Raw genomic sequence first — 17,735 nt, 5'->3', positions numbered from 1 at the left:
CATTAATTAAACCCCAATGCACTTGTGAAGATGCAGGAGGACAAAAACATTATCTCTGTCTACATCCCACTCCAATAAGAATCACTCAACGAAGTTCACTTCCCTATGTTGGGTGTAAGGTAAGTCTCAGTATGTATTATGTGCTTTACACCAGTTGCCCCCAACCCTTTTGGCACCAGGGACCAGTTTTATGAAAGACAATTTTTCCATGGACCAGGGGGTAGGAGGTGGGCGCAAACTAGATCCCACACGTGCAGTTTACAGTAGGGTTTGCTTGCCCACTGCCCACCTCCAGCTGTGTAGCCAGGTTCCTAATATGTGTATATGTGTGTACCGTATCAGTACGCATCCCAGGGGTTGGAGACCCCTGCTTTATAGGAAGTGAAACAACAAAACTGATTGTCAATTAATAATGTTAAACTTGAGCAGTTGACTTTCTATATGACAAACCTAAAAACTTGATTAAAGTAATATGCTATTTCCCAACAACCGCAAAGTGTTATGCATTAATCATCCAACATCTTAAAATAATGTTTGCTACAAAGACCACAGTGAAACACAAGCTACCCTGTCCCATGCTGGCTTCATTTATCACGTTGTGCAAATCCAATAATATGTCCAGTAACATTTACTTTTATCTGTTGGACAAAAATTATTCCCAATTGCTCTGTTTTCCAGATCCCATATCCTAATCTCACAATTTAATTGGTCTCTCTGCCAGTTAATCAGGTAAAGGTAAAGGGTTCCCCTCGCACATAGTGCTAGTCGTTCCCGACTCTAGGGGGCAGTGCTCATCTCCATTTCAAAGCCGAAGAGCCAGCGCTGTCCAAAGGCGTCTCCATGGTCTTGTGGCCGGCATTGACTCAACATAGAACACTGTTACCTTCCCACCAAAGGTGGTACCTATTTTTCTACTTGCATTTTTACATGCTTTCGAACTGCTAGGTTGGCAGAAGCTGGGACAAGTAACGGGAGCTCACTCCATCACGCGGTGCTTAGGGATTCAAACCACCAAACTGCCAAACTTTCTGATCAACAAGCTCAGCGTATTAGCCACTGAACCACCCTACAGTTAATCAGAGAAATTGATAAAACTCTTTAGGAGTAGAGGCAGAAAACACTTTTCAATGCATACAAACACACATCCCTGTTTTAAGTCCAGATACTTTGGAAGAAGATTTCTAAAATAATGCAGATTATCTACAAGTACATGAAATAATCAGAAAATCAATCAGTCTCTCTTTTCGCACTTGCATACTGATACCGAAACAATCACATTTCTTGCAGCTTCACTGGGATTTGCTTACTATTTAAAATGGATCTGCAAACATTACAGTAGGAATCTCATCATACTTATACACTGGAATGGGATGGTGAGATGTCCAGGTTTCATAAAGACCTTTAGCTTTGTTATTGTTGTTATTACTTTATTGTTAGACTGTTACCCTACGGTTGAGGTATTTTTTTTCCAACTCTGCCACTAAAATTGGAAGGCTGAGTCAACCTTGAGCCTGGTGAGATTCGATCTGCCAAACTGCTGGCAGCCGGTGATCAGCAGAAGTAACCTGCAGTACGGCACTCTAACCACTACACCACTGTGGCCCTGTGTACTAAACTAAATGTGCACTAAACTGATGCTGATGACAAAAGTTTAGCATACTGAAAAGCAAGGTCTGCCTGAAAGTTGGATACCTCACCATCCCTTTCCATTTGCTTAGAAAGCTGGAGACTTCCCTCTTGCTCAACAGCTGCCACCCCCAATGCAGAATGGAAAGAAACAAAACAATTACCTGCACCAGTTACACCAGGCAATAGAAGCTCAATATGGCTTAACGTGATGCGCTTGAATGATTCGTGGAAACCACCATGTTCCTTTCTCCAGAATCTGTTGCACTACGCAGTCAAGTAAAATCTGGTGAAGCTGAATTCTGGAAAGATTAAAAAGAAAAATAGCCTAGTAACTCATTCAAATCTAAGAACTTTTAGCCACAAACATTCTTTGGAAAAAATCCTCCTGAACTTTGGCAGATAATCTGAAGAAATTAGTGGTTTAATTCTGTCAATTCCAGCACTAGACGCAACAAGTTTGAACAGGGTTTACACAAATGTGTTCAAGGTCTAGCAAATGCATTCCTGCAACTTACTACAGTTTGTATTAAACTTGGCTTTTCTTTGTGGCTCAACATTTTGTGTGATCCCAACTTTTGGGGTTAGTTCAATGTATTCTTTAAACCCAGGGAATGAATTAATAAATAATGAATAGGTTAATATTTTGACTGACCGTAGGCAAAATATGTTTTGCCTTCAGTTTAATAATACACCTTAAAGAAAAGAATTAAGCTCCCTAACCTGTATTTTTGTCTGTTAAATCCTTTTGCCCTAGTCACTCCTAAAAAATTGTTTTTAAAAAATCTTATAGTACTAATAAAGATCACTAGCACTGGTATCACCACTAACACTGATGATGTTATCTAGTTTGGGTAATGAAACATCTGCAAGAAAACAGCCCAGCTCAGAAAGCACCAAGGACCTCCCTTAAATCATGGTTTCCCTGTTTTAATTTAGAAACTCAGATCATAGCCTAATTTTTCAACTACAAAACACAGTTTTAAGGAATTAGAATCTAGCTATTGCTATAGCCGGGATGTGATGGCTCAGTGGCTAAGACACTGAGCTTGTCAATCAGAAAGGTTGGTAGTTCAGCAGTTTGAACCCCTAGTGCCGTATAATGGAGTGAGCTCCCGTGACTTGTCCCAGCTTCTGCCAACCTAGCAGTTCGAAAGCATGTAAAAATGCAAGTAGAAAAATAGGGACCACCTTTGGTGGGAAGGTAAAAGCATTCCGTGCACCTTTGGCATTTAGTCATGCCAGCCACATGACCACGGAGATGTCTTCGGACAGCATTGGCTCTTCGGCTTTGAAACGGAGATGAGCACCGTCCCCCTAGAGTCAGGAACACTAGCATATATGTGCAAGGGGAACATTTACATTTTATTGCTGTAGCCAAAACAGTGATTCACCAATGTTGCAAAATAAGTACTAAGTCCAATTTTGAATAGCACATTCTCATATGCAATGCGTCTACAACAACTCCCATACCCACTCCTGAATAGAGATGTTTAAATATTGCCTTTCTAAACAATTATTTGGGCTGCTTTGAGGAATTTCTCCCTTTTCCCAACGCTCTTTCAGGAAATGCATATTAATGTGTTCCACTTCATTAATAACATTAATAGAGGGGAGACAAAAAATGTTGTAAGGTATCTCAGAGGCAAGCTTGGGATATGTAAAATGACCCAAAGAGGCTGATCAGCAAGTGCACAAAACGAACACTATCTAATAAAAAAAGACTTTTGTGTTGTTGTTAAACGTAGGGGAAACGGACAAATATGAATCCCAAGTGAAATTGTTAATATTCTAGCATGCAGGAAATCCAAGCGAATAGCTGGGGATGCATTATGCATGAGATAAAATCCTTGAACGGTGATTCAGAGTTCCCATGACTACAATATAATGCAAAGTAATGCCTGGAGCCTGAGAACATGGCCAAGAGCTCCCTCTGAGGTCTTTGAAGCCGTCTCCTAACAGAAGAACAGCACAAAGATGTCACTACAGGGTGTAAAACAAGTACCAGTGGGGCACATCATTCAACTTTAGGGGACCACTTGGCTACCCAAGGTACGTTATCTCTCCAAGTCGTTCTCAAGAATACTGCAAAGTACCACAGTTCAAGCAGGTGAGTAATTATTCACCAGCAATCTTCCTTGATATTATTCTGACCAGTGGTGGGATTCAAATTGTTTTACTACTGGTTCTGTGGGCGTGGTTTGGTGGGCGTGACAGGGGAAGGATACTACAAAATTCCCTTTTCCTTCTGATCTGGGACTCGGGAGGCAGAGAATGGACAGGGCCAGGGCCAGTCAGAGGTAGTATTTATTGGTTCTCCAAACTACTCAAAATTTCCACTACCGGTTCTACAGAACTGGTCAGAACCTGCAGAATGACCCAGGCTTCTCTAAAAAGCAAGAAACAGAGTCTTGGTCCTGGCAAAACCTCTTTTATATACATGACTATGAATTCCTTTCATTCACAGTCAGCAAGGCTTAGCAAGCAACCTTTCAGAGGAATAGTTATCAACATGAACCTTATCTCACTTGGAGAGCTGCCAGATAACTAGTTTCCAAATGCAGGGCAAGGCAAAACTTGGCACAGAGTCTCTTATAGTCACAAACAGAACTTCCCACTCTTGAAACGACCGAAGGAACGAATTGTTCCCTGCAAAAGCCCACTCCCCATTCGCTCCTCCTTTGTTTCCTAAGGGAGAGGCCAATCACCTCCAAGGTGTGGCTTTATTCCTAAGCCGACCCTGCTTTCTTAGTTGTTCTTGTCTTCTGGCAGCTCTGCGCATGCGCACACTGGGAACAAGCTCCCTAACCCTCACTGCTGTCTAGCTCCCTCTCTGCCTCCAACTCAGAGCCCTCATCTGAGCTTTCCTCAGCCCCCAGGACTGGCCTATATTCCTCCCCAATCTCCTCACTGTCCGACTCTGCTGCCAGCTCTGTTGGCCGCTGGTGGGCCACAACAGATATGTTGCAAAGAATGGTTGGGATCACACAGTGCAATAGAGGTGCAATTTTTTTTTCTGGTTTGAAGATCATGCTTAGCTTTAAAGCCATGGCTAGTTTTCCCCAAAGTACCACATGGAGTAAATAACTTTCACTTGATTTGGTACTAACTCTACTTGAGTATCAAATTGAATGAATGCAGCTGCTCTTCCGTTAATACACTTTCCATTTTTATCGGGAGATGGGAGTCCACAAACCACTGTTGCTTTATGAAAGCCAGCTGGTTGACTTTGCACCAGTCACTCTCTCACAGCCCACCCACCAGGCAAGGATGCTGTAAGATGGATATGTTCACTGCCTTGAGATACTTGTAAAAATAATTTTAAAAGGATAGAAATAAATAAAATCACAATGTTAATAAATGGTGGCAATATGACTTCTCTTAAGGGTATTCTAAGAATGTTGAGGGCATGAGAAACATTAGGTCTTCAGATCACACACCTCTATGACCCAGTAACAGGAAACTGAAGGTTTAAACCATGCACCATACTTTTCATAAAAAGGAGGACCATGCTTACTCCAGTAAACAATCCTATCTTGGAGGATTAAAATGAAACGGTCCTCAATTCTAAAATGTTCTTACTTTTAAGAAGTAAAATGCTAATCCTGAAAGAGGCCACCTTATTAGCCCCAATTTTACCATGATTTATATCAGGGAAATTGCTCCACCAATTTTTTTCCCCAATGGTTTCCAATGGAATATCTGTATTTGATCACTTTATTGTTCTTATTGTAACTAAGTTATCAATCAGACAAGGCCATCAAAAATGACCTTTGAGTCATAGTAGGGACAAGGGAAATCATCTTCTTGATAATGTCATCCCAAAGCCATTTCATGTTTACAGCCTGAATCAAGAACAGGGGACTTGGGGAGTGGAAAGGAGAAAAGAAAATGAACTGAAAACCCTATAGAAGCACGTGCCTCCAAATTTTATTTTAAGCAATAAAGAAATCAAAAATCAGATGTGCCAGCGAGCTGACAGACCAAGTGTTCTACTGAATAAAAATCATACCTTTAAATTTTAAAAATGCAGATTTCTCAATGGAATATTTTAACTGTGCTCCCTGGCTTTTACTTTTTTACAGAGAGTTTTAGGGAGGAAGGGAGAGACCAATTTACAAAGCACATTGAGGCATGCTTTGGTTAACCATTATTGACTAAACTTCCAACGAGGTGAGTTGACACAAAATGCCAAGCCCCAAACATGGGTAGCAAGCCACAAAGTATTAATTCACACAAATAAACTACATGAAGACTTAGCATGCTGTGTGAACCCCTTCTGTTTGATCTTCAGAAGTTCTAAAGAAACACCAATTCTCGAATGTCCTTTCCAGCTATTTAACAAAGGGATAAAAACTGGTTTTGATTCATCACTGTTCAAAAAGAGACAACTATGTTGTCAGGATGTCTTAATTATTTTATCTGCTTTTCCCCAATTTGCTTTTCCCAACTCCTTCTACAAATCATGAGTTGAGCAGCCATAATAACACTCAACCAACATGGACTTGTCCTAAGTTTGGAACATATTGTCCACTGTCTCTGGAGCTTATGAGAAGACTGTGTTCTGTTTAAGATGAATCCATTGTTATAACTCTTTCAAACTCTTAATACCGGATCCTATTGATGCCAAAATGTTAATCCTGGTTTTGCTTTGAAAAGCAAATTACTTCTTCAGCATTCTGCTCCTTGTTCTTATTCTTTCTATTCTATTCAGCAAAATTTCGCCTTGGAAAGCAGCACAGTTGCCTACCTCTGACTCACATAAGTGTTTGAAAACAGACAGTGTAAATTGACCTTAATCCGACGTTATGTACTTGTGGTATATTGTTAGGCCAAAAATAGGCAGCATTAAGCAAAGTCAGCACAATTTTGGTTTGAGGAAAAATAGCAAACCTTGGCCTATCCAACAATTCTTTGGAAATGGACATTGTTCCACCTGGATGTGGAAATTGCTGTACAATTCATCATTTACCAAGCTAATCCATTTGCTTTTCGCAACTACATAAAATAAACAGATGTAATACAGGAAATCATTTTTCTCTCTATGCGTATAAAAGCTCACAATATGTTTACAGAGTAGGTGCAAGTATGTGCATTACGATAGACACAACTAGAGATGCTTAGACATGTCTGCACCCATAGATGTGGGTGTGTATACACACATCTCCGTATATATTACTTTTCACCGTAAAGATCTTTATATCAGCAAATAACAGTATCTACCTTTGAGAGGAAAATATCCAACCTGCACCTGTACTCAGGGTCATTCCGAGTTGGGTAGCCCTGTTAAATAAATCCATAAATCACTTTCCCCACTTTTATCAGCCTACATGTTGCATAGAGGTTCCCATTTATAAGTGTGCAGGAGTCCAGAGGACTCCTTGTGGCATATACAATCAATCAATCCGGGGGGGGGGGGGGTTGCTGTTGGCATTACTGCCGGTTCGGTGCGCATGCTATTTTCATCCATCAAACTAACTACCAGTTCAGCTGAACTGGTCCGAACTGGTAGAAACCCACCATTGAATCAATCAATCAATTAATCAGAATAGAGCTGGAAGTCTTCTATTCAACCCTCTGCTCATACCTCTACATTTTAAACATGCAGATTTCTTAATGGAATATTTTGACTGTTCTCCCTGGCTTTTACTTTTCTACAGAGGGTTTTACAAATCACATTGAGGCATGTTTTGGTTAACCGTTATTTGCATTTTTATATTGCACTAATGCTATTTATCTTTTTTAAAAAAATCATATTAGTGCTCAGCGGGATTTTAAATTAAGAATTTTATTAAATGAAATTAAATTATCAATTTCAGGTGCAATTCAAGGTGCTGGTTATCACCTTTAAAGCCCTTCATGGCTTGGGACCAAGTTATCTGAGGGACCGTTTCTTGCCGGTCACATCCACCCAACCCATCAGAGCAGGGAGGCAGGGAATGTTGTGGGTCTCATCCCCAAGGGAGATACATCTGGTGGGACCCAGAAGAAGGGCCTTCTCCATGGTGGCTCCCTCTCTCTGGAACATTATCCCGCAGAGATTAGAATGGCCCCTTCTTCCAAAAGGCACTGAAGACCTGGTTCTGCCAGTGGGCCTGGGGAATTCAGAGTGGGTTGGAGCCCATTAAATGGCTCGTGTGATCAGCTCTCACTGGGCGGGAGATGGGGGATGATTTTATTACATTAATTTACTTGGGTTTTTTTAAATTAGTTTTACTGCTTTTAGATGTGGTTTTTACATTCTGTAAGCCGCCTTGAGTCACCATGGGTGAATAGGCGGCAATATAAATTTGATAATTTGATAATTTGATAATTTGATAATTTGATAATTTGATAATTTGATAATTTGATAATTTGATAATTTGATAATTTGATAATTTGATAATTTGATAATTTGATAATTTGATAATTTGATGAATGAATGAATGAATGAATGAATGAATGAATGAATGAATGAATGAATGAATGAATAATTTTTACCCTGCATATCAATGTCTGGTGAAGCTGGAGCTGCATTTAGGAAAATCCTTGTATTGCTCTGTCCCAAGCTCAGCAGGGTTGGGTCATTGTTTTGGATTTGGAAGTAATGACCGCACCAATAGAAGAATTTAAGGCTTTAGTCCAAGCATTAGAACAACATAATAATATGAGACAGAAATTAAAGACTATTCCAGGACAATGACTACATCATAGTCTCAAAGAGCAAAGAATTCATTGCCAATTATTTCATTTTCAAATGATGCACTGATCACTAATATCGATCTTTTATAAATCTTGCCTCTGTTCTTTTGGAAAGAAGGCAGTTGATAAAGAAAAAAAACAGTGCACCAAAGTTTTCATTTATTCTAATGGCAAAATAAAAGAAGTTGGAACGGATTCTTATCAATCCCGAAGATTTTCTGCAAGGTAATCTATCTTAACCCAATCCCTCAGATCTTCCAACTATGGACTCATTGCTGTAACTGAATTTGTCTGCCTTGCTGCTAATCTTCTTCTTCTTGACTTTCTTTGGTGTTTGTCTGTGGAGATTCTCAACCATCCAGGTCACTGTTATCCCAAAAGTGTTTTTTTCAAGAGGCAACTGGACTTCCTTTGTTTTTATTTGAAGAAGTTTCCTTTGGTGTTTGTTCAGCAATTTTTTGCTCAATTGTGCTGGCAAAGTTTCTTCTATGCAAGATGGCTGCTTCAAGGTCTGTAATAGAGTGTGCTGGAAAGTTAAAATGCTCTGATACTATCTTGTCAAAATTGTATCCAATAACTCTTTGGTGTAAACTTTAGTCTGTATGTCCCATAGAGTCCAGTGGACCATTGTTGGTAGATGGTGGCATGTATCAACATTAGAGAAAATATATGTGAAGGTGCCTTCAATTCAGTAATCACAGTTTTTGGAATCTGTAATGGTTCTGTTAATTAAGGTTTATTAATCTAAGCAACATAAGGGGGAGATAAAAGTTGGGCATCAGAAGGTAACTGTTCAGAAAGAATTATTCTAGTTCAGTTATAAAGATGTTGACATAATGTGGAGCCCTACATGTACCCACACCTTGGTAGCAAGGTCTACTGCATTGACATAAGTAATGATTTCTTCTTAGCCTGAAATCCACATTTGAGAGTATTTGTGTATAATACCCCAGCAAGTAAAATTGTATGGTTGGGGAGATTGACTATGGATTTTAGTCTTCTTATGGAGTGGATTGTGTTTTTTTACTAGTGTGAGAGCACTGATGGCACATAGTTTGAGTACAGCATCCATAAAATCTAGTAATCCAACTCTAATGGTTCCAATGCTTGAAACAATTTGCCTTGTTTGTGTATTTAAGGAGGTAAAAGGTAAATATTCCCCTCACACATATGTGCTAGTCGTTCCCAACTCTAGTGGGTAGTGCTCATCTCCATTACAAAGCCGAAGAGCCAGCGCTGTCCGAACATGCTCCATGGTCATGTGGCCGGCATGACTCAATGCCAAAAGTGCACGGAATGCTGTTACCTTCCCACTAAAGATGGTTCCTATTTTTCTACTTGCATTTTTATGTGCTTTCGAACTGCTAGGTTGGCGGAAGCTGGGACAAGTAATGGGAGCTCACTCCATTATGCAGTGCTAGGGATTCGAACCCCCGAACTGCCAACCTTTCTGATCGACAAGCTCAGCGTCTTAGCCACTGAGCCAGCACATCCCTTTTATTCAAGGAGGTAGCAATTGCCTATTTGATGTCCACATTGTTTCCATGTAGATAGCCTTATTTGTCTTCTGGAAATTATTTCATCAGTCCATGTAGTCTTTTCTGGCACCTTTTGTGGGATTGGAAGATAGAAGTTGGAATGAAGAGTTGGAAAGAAGACTTCTTAGCTTTCTTTGACATAAGCAACATTCGTAATGACAACAGGTCTTCTTTTGATTGTGATAGCATTGCTCCTCTTGAGGTCTTGGATCACATTTCACTCTGTTGCAAGATCAAGGTAACAGAATACAAACACCAGGACTTTGTACTAACAAATCACTTCAAGAACAACCTCCAAAGAAATTCTAAAGACATCCAGAGCTCTCTAAAAGCAAGCAGGACAACAAAAGCTTTTTTTCTTGAAAGAGAAATTTCAGCATTGTATTTAACAAATTTTGTAAAGCTGGTGACAACTTAACCCACTTTGTTTCTTGTTAAATCTGAGCAACTCCCTGAATAGTAATAGCCTATAGCTGATAGCACATTTGGACACAATTTAAATTCAGACACCACAAAGCAGCACTTAATATGTTCCACAAGGTCACACTGATCCTTGTTCTTTGACCAAAAGGGCAAATTTCACAATTGTTCTTTGTACTCAAGACAAAAACAATTACCTCAGCCATATTAATGAAACCACCAGAGGCAAGGAAAACCAACCAGAGTATATTTAGCTAATCAGTTAAAGAGTTTCTAATTTCAGGGGCGGATTTTCAGCTTTTGTTCTAATTATTATATTTACATGTAGAAAAGTTTTATCCCAAGGGTGGTGAGCCAGTTCCTGATGCCTTGGATAATCCATTTTTTTTTTTTTGTTCTTCAGATAATTATATCACTTGAAGTGATGGAAAAATTTCCCTCATGGAGAAATCCACTTTTTTTCCCCACCTATTCTAGCACACATTTGAAAAAGATTCCTTCTATCATGAAATAATCTATTGAGAAGGGCAGTATAGGATGCAGAGATTACCATTTTTGGAATAATAGCGAGCTGTGGAGTAAAATGCAAAAAGTAAGAGAATTAAACTTTTCCTTCTTTGTTGGACTACTGAAGATAGATAAGTTTTGTATATGGGGAGGAGCAAGGGTTTTTGTTTCAAAACAGTTTCTAGGTTAAATGCCATGGAATTTCTCCAGTCAGGACTCAAAAGAATCAGTGGAACAGAATATGTTTTGTTAAATTAAAAAAAAAAGTTTCATGTATAGGTTGAGTTTAATCAGCACTTTAGATTACAATATGATTGAGTTGTTTCTGGCTTTGCTGCATAGAATTGTGGTTAGTTTATGGGTTCTTTGTGTCACATGTACCTTGTGACAATTCGGTCATTCCCACGGATTGGCAGGTTGTAAAACCAGTTTGTGAAGACTAAGCGAAGCAGGTAAATTTCTGCACTTTTTCTGCTTGCAGTCCTCAACGCTTCAGAAAGTAGAGAGCAATTACCTTTACGACTGCCGGCTCTGGGATCAAGAAGTGAAAGTCACTGCCCCATCTCAAGCTGCACCAGTTCCTATGGCAACAAAAATCCACTGACCCTTCACTCCATATAAAAGAAAGAAGACAGCCAAGAAACCCCATTGTTTGTATGTGCTGTTTCTCTTGCCAAAGAGAAGAAATGTCAATTTCAATCCTATTAGCTTTACTTCTGGGAAAGATTGAGGGCAAAAGAAGAAGGGGACGGCAGAGAATGAGGTGGCTTGATGGAGCCACCAAAGCAGTAGACGTGAGCTTAAATGGACTTCAGATAGAGGACAGGAAGGCCTGGAGGAACGTTGTGTATGGGGTCGTGATGGGTCAAACATGACTTTGCAACTAACAACAACAAGTTTTGCCTACACTTATACTGAAGAATTGCAAAAGCAAGTCAACGTTCTTTTTTCAACATTCACAGAGCAGGTGAAGCTCAAGATCCAGGAGGAAGGATAAGGCAAGCATTCCATCCAATAGTTGACCTTCAAATTATATAGAGCTCAAGTCTTAAGGTTGAAACCAGGTCTCTTGCAGTGTTGAAGGGGAGGACAAAGTAAATACATGTCAACTGCCCACATGGGTTCTCAAGAATTGATTCAGAACCAGCAACATGGAAATGTCCAGAGTCATAACTTTGAGTATACTTGAACAAATAACAACCTGAAGACCTGCAATGTCTCATCAGTGCCTTTGGGAAGAGTGCCTCTGCAAAAAGTTACAGACGTCTAGCGATTCCAGATTGCTAGAATGGGCACAAAATAATACCATCTTCAGGTTAATATCTACTTTAACAAGGAAGAACAATATTCTGTAAAATCAATCTCCTACAACCTGGACATTTCAAATATATTGAGCAGGGGGTTGGACTAGAAAACCTCCAAGGTCCCTTCCAACTCTGTTATTCTGTTATTTTGGGACAGAATTTCTCATATTTCCTAACTACTATCTGAACCTATCTGAAGGACTTCGTGTCAGAAGACACTACTGTGAAGCTTTGAATTGGACTGAAAAAGTTGGATGGAGATTTTTACCAAAGAAATAAAGGATCCATGGACAAATGCATGGGGAAAAGGATACTTGGAGTCGATCATGAGTGCAGTGAACCAATCTTGCATTCTGAATTTTCCTTCTGTCCTTTCCTAGAGCAAAGTTTCTTCTTAGTTACCCCAAGCAGAGAATGCATATAAAAGAGAGGAAGTGAAAAAAATTTAAATAACGGAACAAGAAATTCTCACTTCTCCCTGGAAACCAGAATAGAAAAACAGGTTCAGTTTCCCTCCATTTTTCCAATCATACTATTTGTATTCTGGTTTGAGAATATGAATATATCTGAACTTGAAGTAGTCTTCAGAATTTGACCAAGCCATCTCTTTAACCTCTCCAACTGCTGTTCCTGAGTAACCACAAAGAGAAAGCACTCCAACCTTTCTGTTAAACAAATAGTCTCAGAGAGTTCATCAAACATATAATCATTAGGGCTGGAAGGGACTTTGGAGGTCCTCTAGTCTAACCCCCCTGCTCAAGGCAGGAGACCGCATACATCTAGGTTGAATATCATCCTTGGTAGCAATTGAATAGTTCCCTTGATCTTTAGAAAAAAATGTCTTTTTTATCCACATTCTTGTAGGGAGCCAATATTTATATGTCTCCTTCTTTCATTGACTTGGAGGTATCTGTATCCATCAAGGAAATATCAAGACAAAGGTTTAAATCCCTCTATCTCCAGGCCTGAGTCTCAGTATGGATCAGGTCACCATTATCTTGTTAATCTGGAGTAAAGTAACCAATAATCCAAGGTATAACTGTCAAATGTATGGAGTCTTCTCCAAGGTTGCTCAATAGTTATATGTGCAGGTGTAGTTCAGACCTCAAATAAGCACAGGACTTTTTTATTCCTCACTAAACAAAGACGTGTTTTCTTCCTTCTCTCACTGAAAAAAAAGGTGTCAGTTCTTTAAAACTTCATCTTAACTAGTGAGCAAATCCTTTATAGTACTGGCATCTTTTTTTCAGAATTATCCAAAGTTTAAAAACTGCTTGAATAAAGAGCAAGGTCCAAAGGACATTTTCTGAACCATTTTCAAGGAATTCTCTTCTCTAAAATCTGGGCAGAACCAGGACAAGCTTTGTGATATATTTACAAATTTACAAACTAAATTTGACCAATTGAAATTAAGCGACAGTCAATTCAATTATCCCCTACTTAATACTTGTATTACCTATAAATTATAACTTTGAAGTGACATCCTAAACTTTCAAAGAAAACACGCAACCCAACACTGCAAAATCACAGCCCTGATTTTGTACTAGCGTGTTACACTTCAACATGTTATCAGGGTTTAAATCCCATTCTTGCATTGCGGCCAGAGGGGATAACTAACAATAGCCTTTGAGTTTATTATTGGTTGATCAAGAAAAAGTAATTAAGAGATATGTCTAAGGAAGTCCTCTGGAATTTCAGTTGAGGTATCTCAACTGAGAGATACTCAACTTTAGGTGTATACTACTCACACAGTGCACAAAGAAAGCAGGAATTCCACAAGCTATGTAATTCAGAATGACCAAGAACTGATTTTATTTTCCAGAATCAAACTGTATTTTCAAAATAAAATCAGAGAAAGCCATCCAAGAACACACATGGCAGTTTATTATTGTACCCCGGGAATGGAGAGCCTACCAATGTCTCAGGTGAATTGTGAGCACAGCTGTAAAGTAGTAATTGATCATTAATCACCTTCTATGTATACAATAATGATGTACCACCAACTTCCTCAAACACTCTGGGGGACTCCACTCCCTCAGAATAACAGAATAATAGAGTTGGAAGGGACCTAGGAGGTCTTCTAGTCCAATCCCTGCTCAAGCAGGAAACTCTTTGTCATTTTAGATAGATGATAGTCCAATATCTTCTTAGAAACCTCCAGTGAGGGAGCTCCACAGCTTCTGAAGGCAAGTCATTCCACTGATTAATTGTTCTGTCAGGAAATCTGTCCTTAGTCCTAGGTCACTTCTTCTCTCCTTGATTAATTTCCATCTATTGCTTCTTGTTCTGTCTTCAGGTGCTTTGGAGAATAGGTTGACCCACTTCAGACAAATGGTTATCCAATCACTTCTTAAAAACTTCCAGTGTTGGGGTATTCACAACTTCTGGAGGCAAGCTGTTCCACTGATTCATTGTGCTAATTGTCAGGAAATTTCTTCTTAGTTCTAGGGTTGCTTCTCTCTGATTAATTTCCACCCATTGCTTCTTGTCCTACCCTCAAGTGCTTTGGAGAATAGCTTGACTCCCTCTTCTTCGTGGCAGCCCCTGAGATATTGGAAGACTGCTATCATGTCTCCCCTAGTCCTTCTTTTCATTAAACAAATTAGACATATCCAGTTCCTGAAACCTTTCTGCATATATTTGATCTAATGAGTATTAGATCAAAATCCTCAGAACCAGGTTAAAGTTTCTAGCCATGAAACTCTGTAGCTGGATTCACACATGATAATTCATGTTTCAATAAACCACAAAGCCTAGGGCATATTGCAAGAAATAAAGATCCCATTGCTGCCACAAAGGCAATGGGGTCAATTTATTCTCCAAAGCACCTGAGGGCAGGACAAGAAGCAATGGATGGAAACTAATCAAGGAGAGAACCTAGAACTAAGGAGAAATTCCTGACAGTTAAAACAATTAACTAGCTGCCTTCAGAAATTGTGAGTGCTCCATCCCTGGAGGATTTTAAGAAGACATTGGACAACCATTTATCAGAAAGGGATAAATGCTTGGGTTGAGGGGGGGGTTGGACTGGAGGACCTCTGGGGTCCCTTTTCAACTCTACTATTCTATCTTCTTATTCTGTTATTCGTTCTATGATGATTTGTATCCATGCCATCAAGCCCAAAGAAAGTCCAAAGAATGGTATAGGATTTCCTGCCATGGGCTGACTAGAAGACCCCTAAGGTCCCTTCCAATCCTATTATTCTATGTTATACAATAATAATACAATAGTAGAGTTGGAAGGGACCTTGGAGGTCTTCTAGTCCAACCCCCTGCCTAGGCAGGAAACCCTATACCGTTTCAGACAAATAGCGATCCAACATCTTAAAGACTTCCAGTGTTGGGGCATTCACAACTTCTGGAGGCAAGCTGTTCCACTGATTAATTGTTCTAACTGTCAGGAAATTTCTCCTCAGTTCTAAGTTGCTTCTCTCCTTGATTAGTTTCCACCCATTGCTTCTTGTTCTACCCTCAGGTGCCTTGGAGAATAGTTTGACTCCCTCTTCTTTGTGGCAACCCTTGAGATATTGGAAGACTGCTATCATGTCTCCCCTAGTCCTTCTTTTAATTAAACTAGACATACCCAGTTCCTGCAACCGTTCTTCATGTGTTTTAGTCTCCAGTCCCCTAATCATCTTTGTTGCTCCTCTCTGCTTCTATGTTCTATAGTGTTAAGTTACAATCAAAATGCTTAGCTATAATACTCTGCTTTTAAAGTGACGATTGGGGGAAACTCTTTACATTAAGCTAGTCCCTCATACTAAATCATGCTTTAACTTTGATTAGTATATTTGGCATTCTAACCCACATTTTATAAACTTCATTACTTAAGTTCATATCATGGGAAACTGAAAAAGTGTGACATCCACACCCAAACATTTGACTACACTGAACAATTTATAGGTACGTTTGCCAGGAAAGCAATGATGTGGCATAATGTACAAGCCAAAGGATCATCTAATATAATAAGCCAAGGGACACTCCATAGTCTAGCAAAATACAGATAGTATCTTCAAGTTACAACCACAATTGAGCCCAAAATTTCTGTTGCTAAGTGAGACATTTGTTCAGTGAGTTTCGCCTCATTTTACAACCTTTCTTGCCACAGTGGTTAAGCGATTCACCGCCATTGGTAAGTTAGTAAGACAGTTGTTAAGTGAATCTGACTCCCCCCCCCTTTTGACTTTGCTTGTCAGAAGTTGACAAAAGGGGGGTCCCATTGCAACCGTCACAAATATGAATCGGTCGCAAAAGGGGATCCTGTAATCCCAGGACATTGCAACCGTCATAAATATGAGTCCGTGGCCATGCGTCTGAATTCTAATCAATGACCATGGGGATACTGCAATGGTCAAAAAACGGTCCTGGTTCCCTTTTTTTCAGTGCCGCTGCAACTTTGGATGGTCACTAAATGAACCGTTATGAGTCGAGGACTAGCTGTAACACCCACCAAGCAGCCCAAATAGACCTACCAGACCATCCATAAAGGCAGAAGATGGCTGCGAGTTCGACTCCTGCCTCAGGCAGGAAAGCCAGCTAGGCCGGTCACTCTCTCTCTCAGCCGAATCTACCTCACAGGGTTGTTGTTTTTGTTGTGAGGCAAATTAGAGGAGGAAGGCGCGTTGGAGATGTCTGCCGCTTGAGTTATGTGTGAAACTAATAAAAGGCAGGACAGCAAGAAATAAAGTGAAAAGAAATTGGTCAGAAACCTGGTTAAAATGCGTAGCCAACTTCATGGCATTGGGAAACTGGTTTGTGGTAAACTGAGGCCTATTCTGGCTGAGGTTCTATGGCCCCGCCCAAATCCAGCTGTTCCTCGTTAGTAATTAAGAGGCCCCCACACAGCCTTCCTCCCAAGTAGACCATTTACTCTCAAGGAGCTCTTCATCCTTGAGGACTAGAAGCCCTCCAAGAAGCCCTTACAATGCTTCGTTTAGTAACTATTCAAAGTTACAAGAGCACGGGGGAGAGTGACTTACTACCATTTTTTCACACTTATGACCGTTGCAGCCTCCCCGTGGTCACCCGAGCAAAATTCAGGTGCTTGGCAAACGACTCATATTTATGACGATTGCAGTGTCCTGAGGGGGGGAGGGGAAATCACTTGATCCCCTTTTGCGACCTTCTGACAAAAAGTCAATGGGGAAGCCAGATTCACTTAATGACCATGGGTGGGTTTCCTGATCCCCTTTTGCGACCTTCTGACAAGCAAAGTCAATGGGAAAGCCAGATTCACTTAATGACCACGGGTGGGTTTCCTGATCCTCTTTTGCGACCTTCTGACAAGCAAAGTCAATGGGGAAGCCAGATTCACTTAATGACCATGTTACTAACTTCACAACTGCGGTGATTCACTTAACAACTGTGGCGAGAAAGGTTGTAAAATGGGGGTAAAACTCACTTAACAAATGTCTCGCTTTGCAAGAGAAATGTTGGGCTCAATCAGGTCATAAGTCAAGGACCACCTGTGTTCTATGCTCTATTCTATGTTCTACTCCTCATGTTTAGCACTTTTCTAGCTTGCTAACTTTGCCCTTGTGTACAATTACTTGACTTTGCTGGACCTGTACTTTCTATCTTCAGGATCATAGTTGGGTGTCCTGTTCTTTGTCTCCTTCAAAAGTGATCCAAAGATGAATCTAGAGACTATTGCACTCCC

General features: G+C 40.1%; 1 long non-coding RNA gene across 1 annotated transcript in view; it reads right to left on the bottom strand.

Annotated features, from left to right (window-relative positions):
* LOC309397405 overlaps positions 1-16,855 on the bottom strand; it is a 249,882-nt gene extending 233,027 nt beyond the window's left edge. The window contains exons 1-2 of the long non-coding RNA XR_014176251.1: positions 16,549-16,855; positions 1,791-1,928 (exon numbers count right to left, since the gene is read on the bottom strand). This is a non-coding gene — a long non-coding RNA (uncharacterized lncRNA). The remainder of the gene's footprint in view (positions 1-1,790; positions 1,929-16,548) is intronic.
* Between the last annotated feature and the right edge of the window lie 880 nt (positions 16,856-17,735).

The sequence above is a fragment of the Natrix helvetica genome (genome assembly GCF_964273705.1).
Source record: "Natrix helvetica genome assembly, chromosome: 10".
In the NCBI taxonomy this organism is placed as follows: domain Eukaryota; kingdom Metazoa; phylum Chordata; class Lepidosauria; order Squamata; family Natricidae; genus Natrix; species Natrix helvetica.
Note: the sequence above shows the minus strand (reverse complement) of the source record. Positions and strands in the feature narration are given on the sequence as shown.